This window comes from Macrobrachium nipponense, chromosome 7 (assembly GCF_015104395.2).
Source record: "Macrobrachium nipponense isolate FS-2020 chromosome 7, ASM1510439v2, whole genome shotgun sequence".
NCBI lineage: Eukaryota > Metazoa > Arthropoda > Malacostraca > Decapoda > Palaemonidae > Macrobrachium > Macrobrachium nipponense.
The window spans coordinates 116,734,942-116,750,088 of record NC_061109.1 but is presented as its reverse complement, the minus strand read 5'-3'; the positions used below and the strand labels follow the sequence as shown (position 1 = coordinate 116,750,088).

Here is a 15,147-nt window from a genome sequence, read left to right as displayed (position 1 = left end):
TCAGAGTGGTGTTATTGTAAATATAAAATATATATTTACAAAAGCTTGTATATATTTTTCTAATATATATTTACATTTACACCACCGTGGATTTCTTCACCAATAATAATAATAATAATAATAATAATAATAATAATAATAATAATAATAATAATAATAATAATAATGAAGTAAAACCAACAGACACAACCTTTCGAATTATTGAGATTGTATACAAGATTAAGGATGCTGGCAGGACGGCAGGTTTTTTTTTCTTTTATTATCTTAAAGAGGCATAGAGGGAAAATACTCTAATACTAGAGAGGATTTAATTTTTCATCCTTGTAAATTGTTGGATTCGCTACGGTAGCCATAACAGTAGAATATTCAATCTCCTCAAACAGACTGATAATGTATATCTCATCAATATTATAATATCTTCTGCAGATTATGCCACAGTTAATGCATAGATACTAACAAAACATGTTTATTCATCACATCAAGGATCCGAGCTTGATTTCATTTTCACAGAAATTACACCAAAGGTCTGTTTAACATTCTTCCTTCAATAGCGCCTTGAAGGCAGCTGGTTCTCATTATTTTAGGATTCAAACTTGTGACGTCATAAGGATATCATAAAGATCACGTAGCACTTTGGGAACCAGGTACTTTAGTAGGTTCAGCTTTCTTCTTTCATATGGTTGGTCGATTACCTCATTCTCATATCTGGGTTTCTCGCTTTAAGCTTCACAGAAGAAGTAACTTCACACCTGGATGTGGTTTTCTGTATACAACGGTTTCGTCAAGTATTGCATGTTTTGACGGTCTTGAATCTTTTAAGCCATTTGGAATGTCTATGGCATCGTTTCTTAACTGGGGATGCTGAAATCAATTTCAGGGGGTGCTGGGGAAGGTCACATATGCAGCAGTAAAATATCAGAGTTTCTGTAGTGAAGGAATACGTTTGGACAAGTGTATTTTTAACGCATTTTTTAAATTCAATAAACTTAAACCTGATTTTCAGATGTGTTGCAGCATGGTGATAAAAAGCACTTATTTTATACGAGCGTTCCCCACTTTCGTATTAAGTCAGCATCACAAGCTTTGTGATAGACCTACAGTGTACACGATGTTGCAAGACAAACTTCTGCGCAAAATCACTGTCTCATATTTGGTGTGATCAATTGGTTGCATATCCTGGACTGGCGAGGGCAGCGCTGGAGATGATCACTCCATTTCCAACTACTTACCTGTGTGAGAAGACAACTGTCCGGAACCGTCTTCATGGAGGCCTGTTCCACGACATGAGGGTGGCTCTGGCTAACACCATGCTACGATATGAGAAACTATACTCGGTTTTTCCCATCTGTCCACCCGCCTGTGGTGTTTGCGTATGGTAACACTGCGTCCTGGGCTCTAGATAGTTACATTCAGCTTACATTCAACAGTTATAATAATATCCTATTTCGGATACTAACGGTGTAATTCACATACAGCAGATTATTTAAACACTTTTCAGTTGCAAATGTACACCAGATGTCCTTTTATTTACCTCAAACTTACACATGGCGTAACTATCTAAAGCCCGGGACGCAGTGTTACCATACGCAAACACCACAGGCGGGTAGACAGATGGAAAAAAACAGAGTATAGTCGCACATAAGCAACAACAAAAATCGTATTGATGAGTATTTTTTTATTGAGTTTGTCCATGATCTTTCCTGCATTTTCTTACTGTTTTTGCCAATGATTTTGCCATAATTACCGTTTTTTGTTTTGGAGAATGAACCAAATATATGATCAAGATGTACTGCACTTGACTTTACTTTATCCTTGTAGTAATTATGTTAACTAATGGTAGGGGGTGCTGGACTGCTTAGGCCTGACCAAAACGGGTGCTGAGGTCGAAAAAGGTTAAGAAACGCTGGTCTATGGGAAAATCATTTTTGTTATACAACAAAGTTCGAGTTTCTGCCTCTCTCTACTGGACCATTTTTGTGAGATCGGAAACTCCTCAATTTTAGCTTTTTACGTTCAATCCTCTTGTGCCTGAAATATTAAAACGACCACTCAGGGATCACTCAAAACTCGGTCAGATGGTCTCTTTTCGTAGGCTTTTCAGCCCACTGATATGGTATAATAAAAAATGCATTATCCAGGATGTTAGGAAGTAAAAGTGACTGGTATAGAGTTTTTTTTTCTTTCAATTAGTATTTATATATATATGTGTGTGTATTTATTTTAACAGAGCTAAGGTAGTGCTAACGATTGGCGACTTTGACGTAAAAGTAGATGTCATGGTTTTAGTTTAATTTATGGATGGTGTAATGAAAGTGATAAGTGCAAGGGTCAGAAAAGGAGGGCGTCGAATTTTGGGAGAAGACAATCCTTTTGAATGGAGTTTTTAGGAGCTGATGTTTGCGGAGCATAAAGCATTAATTAGTGATACAATGAAGGGTTCTGGAGACGAAGATCTTCAAGGTTTTAAAAACGTTCCTAAGAAAAACTTTAATGTTAGCAGAGGTAAAGTTATGATGGTAAGTGTAAGCCAGGGAGATAAAGCAGTGCTCATCATGTGAATGATGTAAGAATGGAGAAGATTGATTTCTGATACGTTTTGGGGAATAAATGAAGCATATGAAGGTAGGACGAGTAAGAAGGCAAGCAATAGGTCTGCAGGAGGATTAAAAGAGACCCGAAAGATTAGGGTGTTTTACTTTTCCAAAGGATTGTTGAGTCAATTCCAATTTGTTAAAGTGGATTTTTGATGTTGATGAGGAAAATAAGTGGGAGCTATTGAGTTTGTTTATATAATGTAATAACGGGGTTTGAAGGGTCCTGTTTACATGGAGGAAATGTAGGTAGATACAAAGAGCTTGTAATTTGAAATTATCAAGAGGATAGAGGATGAGCTAGATATTACTTTATCTAGATGGGGTGGAGCAGATGTTGGAATGGAAATTAATAGTCGTAGTATCCATGAAACATGCGAGTGCATTCAGTGGGAAGTGGCATATATTTTTACGAGGCGTCGACAAACAGATGATCCTGCTGTGTATATATATATATTTGAAATGGCTGATACTGTGCGCTGATCACGTAATCACCCCCACCCAAAAAAAAATGGAGATACACGAGGAAATAAATGTTGTTCTGTATTTCATCGGAACTGTCAACTTATAAAGTAGAACAGCACGCAATCTTCACTGTATAGTACTTCAGTGTTCTTTCCCTGTCAAACCTGTAATCTGCCTTGCCGCCTTCGCAATCAAGAGAGAGAGAGAGAGAGAGAGAGAGAGAGAGAGAGAGAGAGAGAGAGAATGGGGTGGGGGGCGTTATTAGTCAGCTGGAGTTGGTTACAGTCAGGGTGGAGGATGGAATGGACAGCAACTGTATCCCTAAAGAGATACTGTGAGTTGCAGGATTAACTCCCCATGGCACCACTCCTCCAAGGAACAAAAGGCTAAGGTTGAAATTGAATATATTAATATTATATATATATATATATATATATATATATATATATATATATATATGCGCATATATTTATATTGTATATATATAATATATGTATATATCTATATATATACATACACACACACACACACACACACACACATATATATATATATATATATTATATATATATATATATACATATAAACTGTGTAGTGATTGATGTTAGTATGTTAAGGAAGTTTTCTAGCAGGATACTCATTCCAGATTTAGTAGTTGAAAGGTGAGTATGGACTAAAAAATTCGTTTGTTTATGCAACCACTCAAAATTACGAGTAATGAGTTCACTTAACCTAGCCTAACCTAATATACCATTCACGCTTGTGTTGACTGGTGGGTGGCAGACCAGGTATCAAATCTCAGACCCTTCACATGTGAGCCAAGCGTGTACTCATACTTTGTTTTATGTGTGTGTTTTGTCCTCACGTTTGAAATCGAAATAGACGTGCATGTACGTATCTTGATGGATGTGTATATAATTTCGTTACAACGTGTGTGTGTGTGTGTATGTATGTATGTATGTTTATAGTCAAAACAAAATATCTCTTGACATTAAGGAACAGGATAGGCTTAGCATCGCATGTCCCACGCAGAGATTTAATCCCGTCAAATGATATGAGTTTAACGGAGATTAAATGAGTGGAGTGAAACGGAAATTGCCCAGAAGCGATTTTCCTTTCCATTCCCGCAAAAAGGAATTTGGATGTTGGGAAGGGAGTTTTTTTTTTTTATGGAACGCTAATACTCAGAGAATCTCCGATAATTACGAATACTTCCATGAAAGAATAATTTATAATATTAACTTAAGTCATCCAAGCGGATGACAGGCAAATCCAAATTGAAACAAGTCTCCTGGATGGCAAAAGTATTCAAATTAAATTCATCCTATTTCACGGAGCCGAGGTAATCCCTTTTCGAGTCTGTTTTTTTTTCTTAGAACTTTGTATTAGGTTCGGGGAAGATTTAATTCTGACAAGATTTTTTTCTGACATTCTGGAATGTTCGTTACTAGCATTAATAGAAAGCAGAATATCTGAAGAGCGTTTTCAAACATTTGATGTCTGTGGCTGGCATGACGGGGCTCCTGACATGCATGCCCTGACAGCCAGTGCTTCTGCCCGATGCATCAGCTGAGAAGTCGAATGGTTCCGAGAATTTCTCCTTTTTAAATATGTCAGTATTATGACGTGACTAATGTTTTCCGTCTAAATTTGAACCGTAATTTTTTACCATCGGAAAACTGCAATATTCTCATGCATCTTTGGTAATGTGTTTCATATGTTAGATTGCGTACATGTTTTATGAAGTTTTGGCTACATTAGAAATTATATGGTCATACAGCTTTATCTCAAAACAGCTTAGATTTTACAGTAAAAAAAAAAACCTGTGATAGTTCGTTTATGTTTATTCTTAACTAGCAGTTGGAGTCAAGTTATTTTCATATATTTTTTAATTTGCTTCAATTTCTCTTTGCTGAGTTTCCCGTCGTTCCATTACACTGGTCGGGTCAATATGATGAAAAGAAGACTGGGCTTGAAAAATTAAAGCCATCCCTTAACTTTCGATTAAACTATTTTGGTTATTTCGTCATAGTTAGGGGTTAGTACGTCTAACTGAGGGGTTCTTTGACTTTATGACATCAAGGAACCCTGAATAGCATGAGCCTTACCACGTCGAGGATCCCAAAATAGGATGAGCCTCAGCTAAGGACCCCGAAGAGAAAAATATGTCTATAATGCAATATTTAGCGATATTCCTAATGAAATCGAGCCATCATGAATAAAGTAATGACCCTATCTATTATCTTTAACCCTCAAAAGTCAATGAAATGTAAACTTTTCATCAATATTTTTATAAGATGCAAACATACTACAGTCGCAAAACTTGAAACTACAGATACACATTTATTTTAAGATGGAAGGTAGGCAGTAACATAACCAAGACTAGTGTGATGAAAGAGCTTGGTTGCTTCTGCATAATTTGTCAAAACGAGGTTTGATATTTGAGCGCGCCAAACACATATTGTCCTTTGTAAGCGTGCTGTGTTTGGGTTTTAACAGCTTGAGCGTAGAATATTATGATGACTAAGGTAAGAGCGATGTGGTAAATGGCAAAAGGCATTTGAGAGCTTTTCAAGCAAACATGCGATATTAGTTTCTTGCATAGATATAGAATTCTGAATCCTGGCGTTTGAGAAGGTCAACAGATTTCCCTGCTCCAGTGTGTGCGTGTGTGTGTGTGTGGAGTGGTGGTTGTTTCGAAAACTGGTAGACTCAATGATTTCAGACATTCACTGGAAAGCACTCCATCATTTTGCTTGACAAGGATAAACCAATATCTAAATTACTGGGGATAACACTTCCCCATCTTTGCTTATATCTGATTTGAGTCAGACTACAACTCTCTCTTGGGCTGGAAGCAGTAGATGATTCACATTCCAGAAGTCTGTCCATCTTGCATCTTCAAATCTGAGCAAACATTCTATAACTGTGCAATTCCCCAATGAATTTGAAACCCCAAAATTGCTGATGAACAAGCTTTTATTTGTAAGAAAAATGTTATTGAAGTTTGTGATTGCCAGACGGAAATAACATATAACTAATTCTCTTGAACTTTTTAAAATATAGGGTCAAATTTTGAACAATACAAGAACGAAGGCAAGAGCAACTCATGATACTGAAGATATAAATATCAAGGTTTCCCGTCTTAAAATACTCGCCAGTCATCCACACCAATTTTGTACGATTATTTGTTTCCATAACTATTAGGGTTACTATGTTAAGCAAGGAAACTTATTTTTCGTTAAAAGCCTAATAGCTTCTGAAAATCTGACAGGGGCAACACCTGACCAGTGCTTTTGTAGGAAAGATAAAATAAAATATTTCATAGTAAAGACTTGGTCTGTCAAAATATTAATTTAGTTTATGGAAGGCAAAGAGAGACAGATTGTTGAGATTTATTTGGTAAAAGCCCAGTATTTGCATTTAAGCCAAGACACTGAAACAGTCTCTGGTAGAAACCTTTATAATGAATCAAAAAGATATCTCGAGAAACTTTATAATGCCAATTTCTCAATAACCGACGCGAAATTATCATATTAACGCCCACTGGAGCTTTAAATTGGAAATCCTACCGATTTCCGAAAATCAGGATTCATCGATCGAATTCGGTTATGTTACGTCTATATGATGCGACTGGTCTCAACTTTTTCAAAGCCTTTTCGTAACCATTCTTTCATCCATGTCCAATTACCCTCCCAGTGATGAACGACTACAATTCTTCAATTAATTCAGATTCCAGGGGAAGTTCGGTCATCATTCATACTTCTTCTGTTATGTAGTTATTAATGATTTAATACATTTATGGATACAATTAACTGTAACCTTCTAGGACTGCAGCTGTTTATCCATTCAGCTTTAATTGTATGTTACTGTAAACATTTATATATTTCCTAAGGAATATGTTTTCTCTAATTTGTTCTTTCTGTGCTATTTTAACCATGTCATTTTTGGCCCTCCTTAAAGCATGACAAATGATCACAGTCTTATCTTTGTTTTTCTTTTACATATTTATGCGCGTTTATCATACCAGCTCTTTTATCCTCTCATATCTCATTCCTTCCGTCAAGGGGATTTCTAAGACCCTTCTGAGCAAACTCATCTCTGTCCTGTCCAATCATCCCTCTGCCTCTCCTCTCCTCTCCTCCCACCGTCCCTCAGCATCGTAAGCCAAGACTAGCTGTAGCTGTTGTGTAAACCTTCAGTCGCGGTTTTCAAATCTGTTAGCTTTTCGCACAATACTCCATTAATTAACGTCTCTCCGTTTCGTTGAAGAAGTATTCACTCCTGACGTCTGCTTTTGTTCCATCACCTGTTTGTTTTTGCCGGGTCCCATTGAATAGTTCAAACTAGTTTCCTGTTTTAGCTGTCGGTTGTAATGATATTGTGACTGTAATCTGTTCGCCTTCAGCATAACAGCTTATTTGTCTCATTCGTAATCTTGAGTATTTTCCTTGCTCAGTTTAGCTGTATGCAAATTCATCTTTGATGTTTATTTGGCAAAGCTCTATAATCCACGTCACCCCTAAAATCAGCTCAGTATTATAAGCTTGGCGAAATACAACTATCACCAGGATTTGGATCCTGTCCTTGAAGTAAACGCAGTCCTACATCAGACTTCGTAAGGATAACATCATTATTTTTTATTGTTATTCATCATGAAAGGGCCATAAAGTCCATTAACTTACGTAGTCTTCCAAAGAATTGAAAGCGGAATGTAAGAAAAGGAAAACAGACTATGGCAAAGAATAGTAGACTAATAAACATGACGTTTCCAAAACTAAGGTAACAAAGGCGGAATAAATACGGTACATGCATTAATAGGAAAGAGGTAAAGGCACGAACATGGAACATGGCACTTTAAAGTAGCATTGCAGGCTCCATACCCAAGGAGCACCCACATCCGTAACACCGCCAGGAAAATTCCTCCACATTTGTACAGTCAAGGGACCAAAAGACATGTGGTACTGGGCACTGTGGCGTCGTGACATTTCAGCAAAATATGTTGTGACTGAGTGTTTTGACTACTGCATATTTCATGCGCGTAAATCATGCTTTTCCCACGTCTATAGACCCTGAGAACATTCTCCTGTTTGCTGATTACTCATGAGGGTATTGTACAATGCACATTTTCCCGTTGGTAATTGTACTTTTCATATAACTATCTCTCTCTCTCTCTCTCTCTCTTATCTATGATCCTTTGGAAACCTATAAGTTCTCGATTAACTTATGCCTATTTGGTTTCTACATTTCAAGAAGATTCCGGTTTCCTTATACAGTACTGATGTAACGTAAGTATAATTATTCAAGTATTTTGTTCTTATGATATATAATTGTAATGTTTGCCAATTCATCTGTCATCCCATTTTCTGTTTACAATAAGACTTTTTTTCTTTTATTAAGTGAAATATCAGACGGTCTTCGTGATATGCTATTCTTCTAGAATTTATGTCTTCCAACGTTGGGCCCCTTACTCTTCCTGCCTCTTCCTATTAGCCGAAGTTATAAAGTGACAAAAAGGAATTTATGAGTTACCCTCTTGCAGTTAAAGATTCAGCTCCCAATCGTATAGTTCAATGATATGTCAATCAGAATTACCATTCTTTATCTATTGTCGTACAGATGCAGGAGAAACCCAGACGAAATATCGATTTGTGTGTCGCAGATTCGGCTTTGGTATCATGCGAAGGAAAGATTCGACGTGCATCTCGCAACAATATGAGACAATGAGACGATATTAAAAACAGTAGTGCTAATACTAATGTTACTCTTAGCACCAATAGTGCTAAAGACGGAGAGAATCTTTAGATTGCCACGCATTAGCGTAATAAGACTAAAGGTCGTTCTTAATCTCGGATTGAATTACCGACCAGACCCGTCTGGAAAATATAAACGCATTTCACGAATACCAAACAACAGAACGCCAATCACAAGGAATAAACAAAGCAAAGGATGGCGTAGTTTGAATTTAAAATCACGAAAACAACCGTACTCCATTAATAAGTTGTAAGGACCTCTCATACGAGAGACATGTAGGAAATACCAACAGGAGGAACCGGTCTTGCAATGCGGGAGTCATCGTCCAAATTGAAGAATGAGAGCGTCCTGGTCCTATGGTGACACGGCGTTTGTTTCTTCATGACTGCTCGAAGGAAACACGGCCGCTGTACAAGGAATTGTACACCTTAATTAAAGCCTTCCTATCACCCTTCGCCAGGAATTGTAATCATCTGCAATTTTAGATAGTTTTTTTTTTTTTTTTTTTTTTTTTTTTTTTTTTTTTTTATTTTTTTTTTTTTTTTTTTTTTTTTTTTTACAGTGTTTGCGAAAGGTGATAAGATGGTTTTAATTAAGGTTCTTACCCCAAGTTAGCTTGTCACATTGTCCAAGCTCTCCACATTGTCAAGTACGAGTAGGAAAACGCCGTGAACAAACATTTAAAAATGATTTTGTTTATTTAACAAATACCTGCTGAGTAGATCTTGTCCTACGTTAGAAAATTCTTTATTGTAAAGCGTAAAATGTTTGTAATGAAATGGAATTGTATTTTCTTACTTTTTGTGTAATTCACTGAAGTTATATTTTCTTACCATTGAATGACTATGTCTTAAGTGAGAATATTTTTCTTGCTAACTAATGTGATTACCTATCTGTTCTTACACTGATAAATTATAATTAAGGTTTTCCTGTCTGTCTCCCCTGCTCCTTCTGTCTGTCCCCTGCCTTCATCCGTCAAGAATTAGAAGAAAGTATATGTATAAGTATATCAAGACTTAATGCTATGACAATACCTCCTACATGGATATGGATATCGACAGCGCACACACATATATATGTGTATATATATATATATATATATATATATATATATATATATATATATATAGTATTTTTCTCTCTATATTTTGGTGTTCTTATGGGCTCCTTTAATTATATATATAATATATATATATATAATATATATATATATATATATATATATATATATATATATATATATATATATATATGACTGGTAAAAGTGTTCTGTAACAACAGAATTCCATCTAATAAAAGGAGCCCATAAAAAACACCAAAATGTAGAGAGAAAAGTACTAATATTTCAGAGACTGCTTGTCCTCTCTCCTTCAGGTATATGAATGAGAAAAGTTTACAGAAAAGGTGGTATTTACCAAGAGATTCGTCCACAAGTAAGCCAATTTAGGTCACCCCCGCTGATAATCTTCCTTTAATCTTCTTAAGCGTTGGTTGAATGAACACTGCGTCGACGATGTCCGATGTCCAATTCCCTTTTGAGATGTTCTTTACCTGCTTCTCTTTTATTAAGGCCGATTCCATCATTTGACTCTTGTACCGGCAGTTGCTGCTATAAATTACACGTGAACTATTCCAGTTTATTCTATGGTTAGTTCATTTATATGATTGAAAATAGCCGAGTTCTGTTGTCCATACCTAACTGACCGTTTGTGTTGTAGTTAATCTCTGGGGAAGTGATTACCTGTAAATCCGATGTAAGATTGGTCACAGTCCTGGCATGGGATCTCATATACCCCAGAGTCTTTGGGCGATGTCTTTTGTTGGACGTTAATCAGGGATTTGGCTAAGGTATTTGGGTAGGTAAAATGCAAAAAGGGTTGGATTTCCAAAGGGTGTGAGTTACTCTCTTAATCGTCTCCAGGTGGGGAATTTTTATTTTATTGTTGGGTGTGTCTCTGGTCTTGTCTTTAGGGGGTCGGTAGAAAATTACGTTTGCTTTTTGAATTGCTTTCTCAATTATATGGTCAGGATACTTTAAAGATGAAAGTTGCTTGCGAATTAGTTCAAATTCTTTTTCCAGGAAATCTGGGGAACAAATTCGTAAGGCTCTTAAGAATAGGTTGCTAGCTAGACCTATCTTGATAGTATTGTCATGATAGCTAAAGTAGTGAATATATGAAAGTGAGAACGTTGGTTTTCTGTATATGGTAAATTTGTATTCTGTCGTGTCTCTGATTATTAAAACATCAAGAAAAGGAATTTTGTTGTCTGTTTCCCATTCAACTTTAAATTTGATGCTGGGCACTAATGCGTTTAATTTTGAGAGGAATTCATTAAAATTACCCCACTTATTATCCCAAAATGTTAGTATGTCATCCACGTATCTCATCCACAGCATGTTTTTGGGTTTTATTGCATTTATTACTGTAGTTTCAAAGTATTCCATGTACAGATTGGCTAAAATAGGACTTAAAGGACTACCCATACTACACCCGAATTTTTGCTTGTAGAATGATTCCCCGAATGAAAATACGTTATTAGATGCACATAATTCAACTAACTTTATTATTTTGTCAAGTGCCAAAGGGAAATGATCTGAATAGGGGGATAATTTTTTCCCTTAAAAACTGAAGAACGTCCTGTACTGGTACTTTTGTGAATAGGGAGTCTACGTCAAGGCTTAAAAGTTTTATGTTGTGAAGTGGTATATGTGCTTCTCTGAATTTGTGACAAAAGTCTTCCGAATGTTTGATGTGACTGGGAGAAAAAGTGCCTAAAAAAGGAGAAAGGAGGCCAGCTAACCATTTAGAAATTTTGTAATTGAAAGCTCCGGCGCATGAAACGATGGGTCTGAATGGAAGATTGTCTTTGTGAGTTTTGGGAAGACCATAAAAGTAGGGTAATTTAGGATTAATTACTTTAAATTTCTCTAATAGTTCAATACTCTTTTTGTCTTGGCCAATTAATCTTACTTTCCGAAAAAATTCTGTGGGAACGTTCTGGAGGGGATTTTTCGTCAGTTTTTCGTAAGTATTTGTGTCGCTAAGGAGCTGGTTGATTTTGTCGAGGTAGAAGACGGCAAAATTGTAATAATGGACAAAGACTTCTACCTCGACAAAATCAACCAGCGCCTTAGCGACACAAATACTTACGAAAAACTGACGAAATTTATAGCAGCAACTGCCGGTACAAGAGTCAAATGATGGAATCGGCCTTAATAAAAGAGAAGCAGGTAATGAACATCTCAAAAGGGAATTGGACATCGGACATCGTCGACGCAGTGTTCATTCAACCAACGCTTAAGAAGATTAAAGGAAGATTATCAGCGGGGGTGACCTAAATTGGCTTACTTGTGGACGAATCTCTTGGTATAAATACCACCTTTTCTGTAAACTTTTCTCATTCATATACCTGAAGAAGAGAGACAGCAGTCTCTGAAATATAGTACTTTTCTCTCTACATTTTGGTGTTTTTATGGGCTCCTTTTATTAGATATATATATATATATATATATATATATATATATTTATAATATATATATATATATATATATAATATAATGATATATATATATATAAAATATATATATAATTAAGTATATATATATATATATCTATTAATATCTATATATATAATGTATAAAGTGTGTGCGTAGGTTAGACGTTCGTTAATTTTTGTTCACATTATACGAACATAGGTTAACGCACCATGTGTAACCCGTATTGGTACAGTCAAAGAAAGTTACATTCGTAAAGCGATTTATCAAGGGATCACCTTGAGCAGAAAAAGTACCGCAAGCATTCCACGCAACGTCCGTGTAATTACTGATTAATGTCAATCCTTGAAGTCTCCATTTCATGCTCGGAACGCAAAGCTTCAGCTTCATGAAGTAGATGAATATGTTTTGCATAATCTCTTGATTTATAGCTGGAAAATAATTGAATGTTTCTACTCGAACCTTTACATTTCATGTATGAAAATATGTTTCTTTAATATCGTGGGGATGAAGGGACGTGGCCGGTAGCGTAGATAAGACAGGTATAGGGATTCGTAGACGATGGGAGAATTATTTAGCATGCAATCCTTCGTGTCATCTTTGTTGTTATTATTATAGTCATCATCATCATAATCTGGCAGTGGTGGTAGTAGTGTAGTGGTAGTGAAAGGTGTGCTATTAGTCGTGGCGATAGTACCTAAAACACGCAGATGCCTGTGTATGTACTCGAAGGTGTCTTCTTCATCTTCCAGCGTTTGAAATAAAGGCATTTGTAAACGACTGGTAAAGCGCAACCAAGAATCAAATACAGTGATCTCTTAGAGTAAACGGCCTCCGGGTTATCCGTCCTTCATCGCCTCTCACAACTGGTTCGGAAAAAAAGTTACCCTGATTTGTTGGCCTCCGGAATTACTCGTCGCTGACTTTGAGAATTGTGAAGACGATACTCTGTGTTTCTTCACGCGCGGTGATCATTCTCTTGTAGGGATTGGATTTTTTTCATTTTTTTGGGTTAGTAATCTATGTCGTAGATGGGGCCATCAGTACATTTCACTGAGAGCGCAACGTGTTATTATGGAACCTCTCTCTCTCTCTCTCTCTCTCAGTTTCGTTAACATTTTATTGTGGCACCAAACTGAGATTTTGATTATTATAATAATTAACTCTGAAACTAGGAAGGCGGTGTTTTCTTTCAAACAAGCGGCCTGATAATGGGAGTGTATTTCGCATAGACTTCAAACGTTGCATCTTGCGAAAGTCAACCAACTTGAACAGGATACAAGAATCCAATAAGAAAGCCATTAGAATATCTGTGGATGACGTAGTTCCAGTTGGAAAAAATGCATGAACATACTATTAAGGAAATCAATAGTCAGAAGTTAATCATAAACGTGATAAGGGCTGAGTTTATGAATACTATGAATAAATCTTTCTGAGGGATCTCGCTATCTGCTATCTCGTGAGAGATCACGCTCTTCCACGAATGTTTATACATAAAAGTGAATGAAATGTAAAATCATGGTATTTGAAAGTGCTTATCCTAAACTTGCATTATTCAATATCAAACCAGTGAGCAATTCGGACGTTTGCTAGTGAACTTAAACTTTCTTATATTCTAAGCTGGTGGATATCTTCGGAATTTAAGCTTTTGTTAGACACGTCATTTGTTAGCAGCCATTATTAAGTTTACTATTTTAGTAATATGTGCTTATTATTATAATCTTTATGTAATCAAGCTATGGAAATTTCAATCTTGACGCCAATCCCACTGGCGCTCTCCATTGTTGTTTTGCACGGGACTACGTAGTATCTCATGAATTTTATTATGTCCTTTAAAACCCTCGGGTTTAATGATATCGCGGAGATAAAGGCGAAGGCGCTCTTCAATAGGATCCATAACAAGAGATCCAGGACTGACAAAACGAAATGCCTGACCTCTGCAACTCTCTTCAAACCTCGATGTTATGTCCAGTAGATTTCTCTGATTAAAACGACAAAAAACCTCCATATATTGAATTTTGGGCCACTGCTAAGGCATTTAATGGCACGAACTCGCTTATTAGCAATGATAAACTACTTCAAATCATTGTTTATCGCCCTCTATCTCACCGTTATTATCCCTTCTTTTCTTCTTCGTCTTTAGATAGATTTAATTCAAGGCAAAAAACATGACTTGACATCCTCCAAATAAGCAGATATCATGTTACAAAATATAACTGGGTTCAAACAATTTAATGACGGACATTTTTTTTCATAATGCCGTGGACAATTTTTTTTCTTTTTGTAAGGAGCTTATACGGTTGAAGTTCCTATAACCATGTAATGCGAAACCATTGGCTGCAAATGTTGCGGCTCTCTCTCTCTCTCTCTCTCTCTCTCTCTCTCTCTCTCTCTCTCACACACAACACACACACACACACACACACACACACACACACACACACGAAAACAATTACACTGTAGATGGCATGTGTGTCTACAAAAGGAATTCATTAGTTTTTTTTACTTTTTTCTGTGGCTATAAATGATGGAACAGGTTTCTTATCTTGATATTACCCTGGTATAAAAAAATTATATATTTTGTCAATTGGTTTGCGTGGGATAAGGGTTAATTCTTAGAATCACCATATCAGCCCTTTCTATTACTACTACTACAACAACTAAGATAATCATCATGATAATGACTCTTAAAGCGTTCCTGTAGTTAAAATTGTTTTCACTTAAATTTTTCCATTTTCTCCGAAGTCTAAATGCTATATCAAGGTGACATACATCGTTCGCAATAGTGGCTTTCCAGAGGCTTACTATGACCGTGTTTTCACTATCTGGTATGTGCCGACT

The 15,147-nt window shown here is 36.3% G+C and overlaps 1 protein-coding gene and 1 long non-coding RNA gene across 2 annotated transcripts in view; one reads left to right on the top strand and one right to left on the bottom strand.

The window, feature by feature from the left end:
* LOC135217693 (uncharacterized) overlaps nucleotides 1-1,543 on the top strand; it is a 46,886-nt gene extending 45,343 nt beyond the window's left edge. Inside the window, exon 3 of the long non-coding RNA XR_010315164.1 lies at nucleotides 1,004-1,543. This is a non-coding gene — a long non-coding RNA (uncharacterized LOC135217693). The remainder of the gene's footprint in view (nucleotides 1-1,003) is intronic.
* LOC135217692 (protein turtle-like) overlaps nucleotides 1-15,147 on the bottom strand; it is a 49,085-nt gene that overhangs the window by 29,315 nt on the left and 4,623 nt on the right. The window lies entirely within an intron of this gene.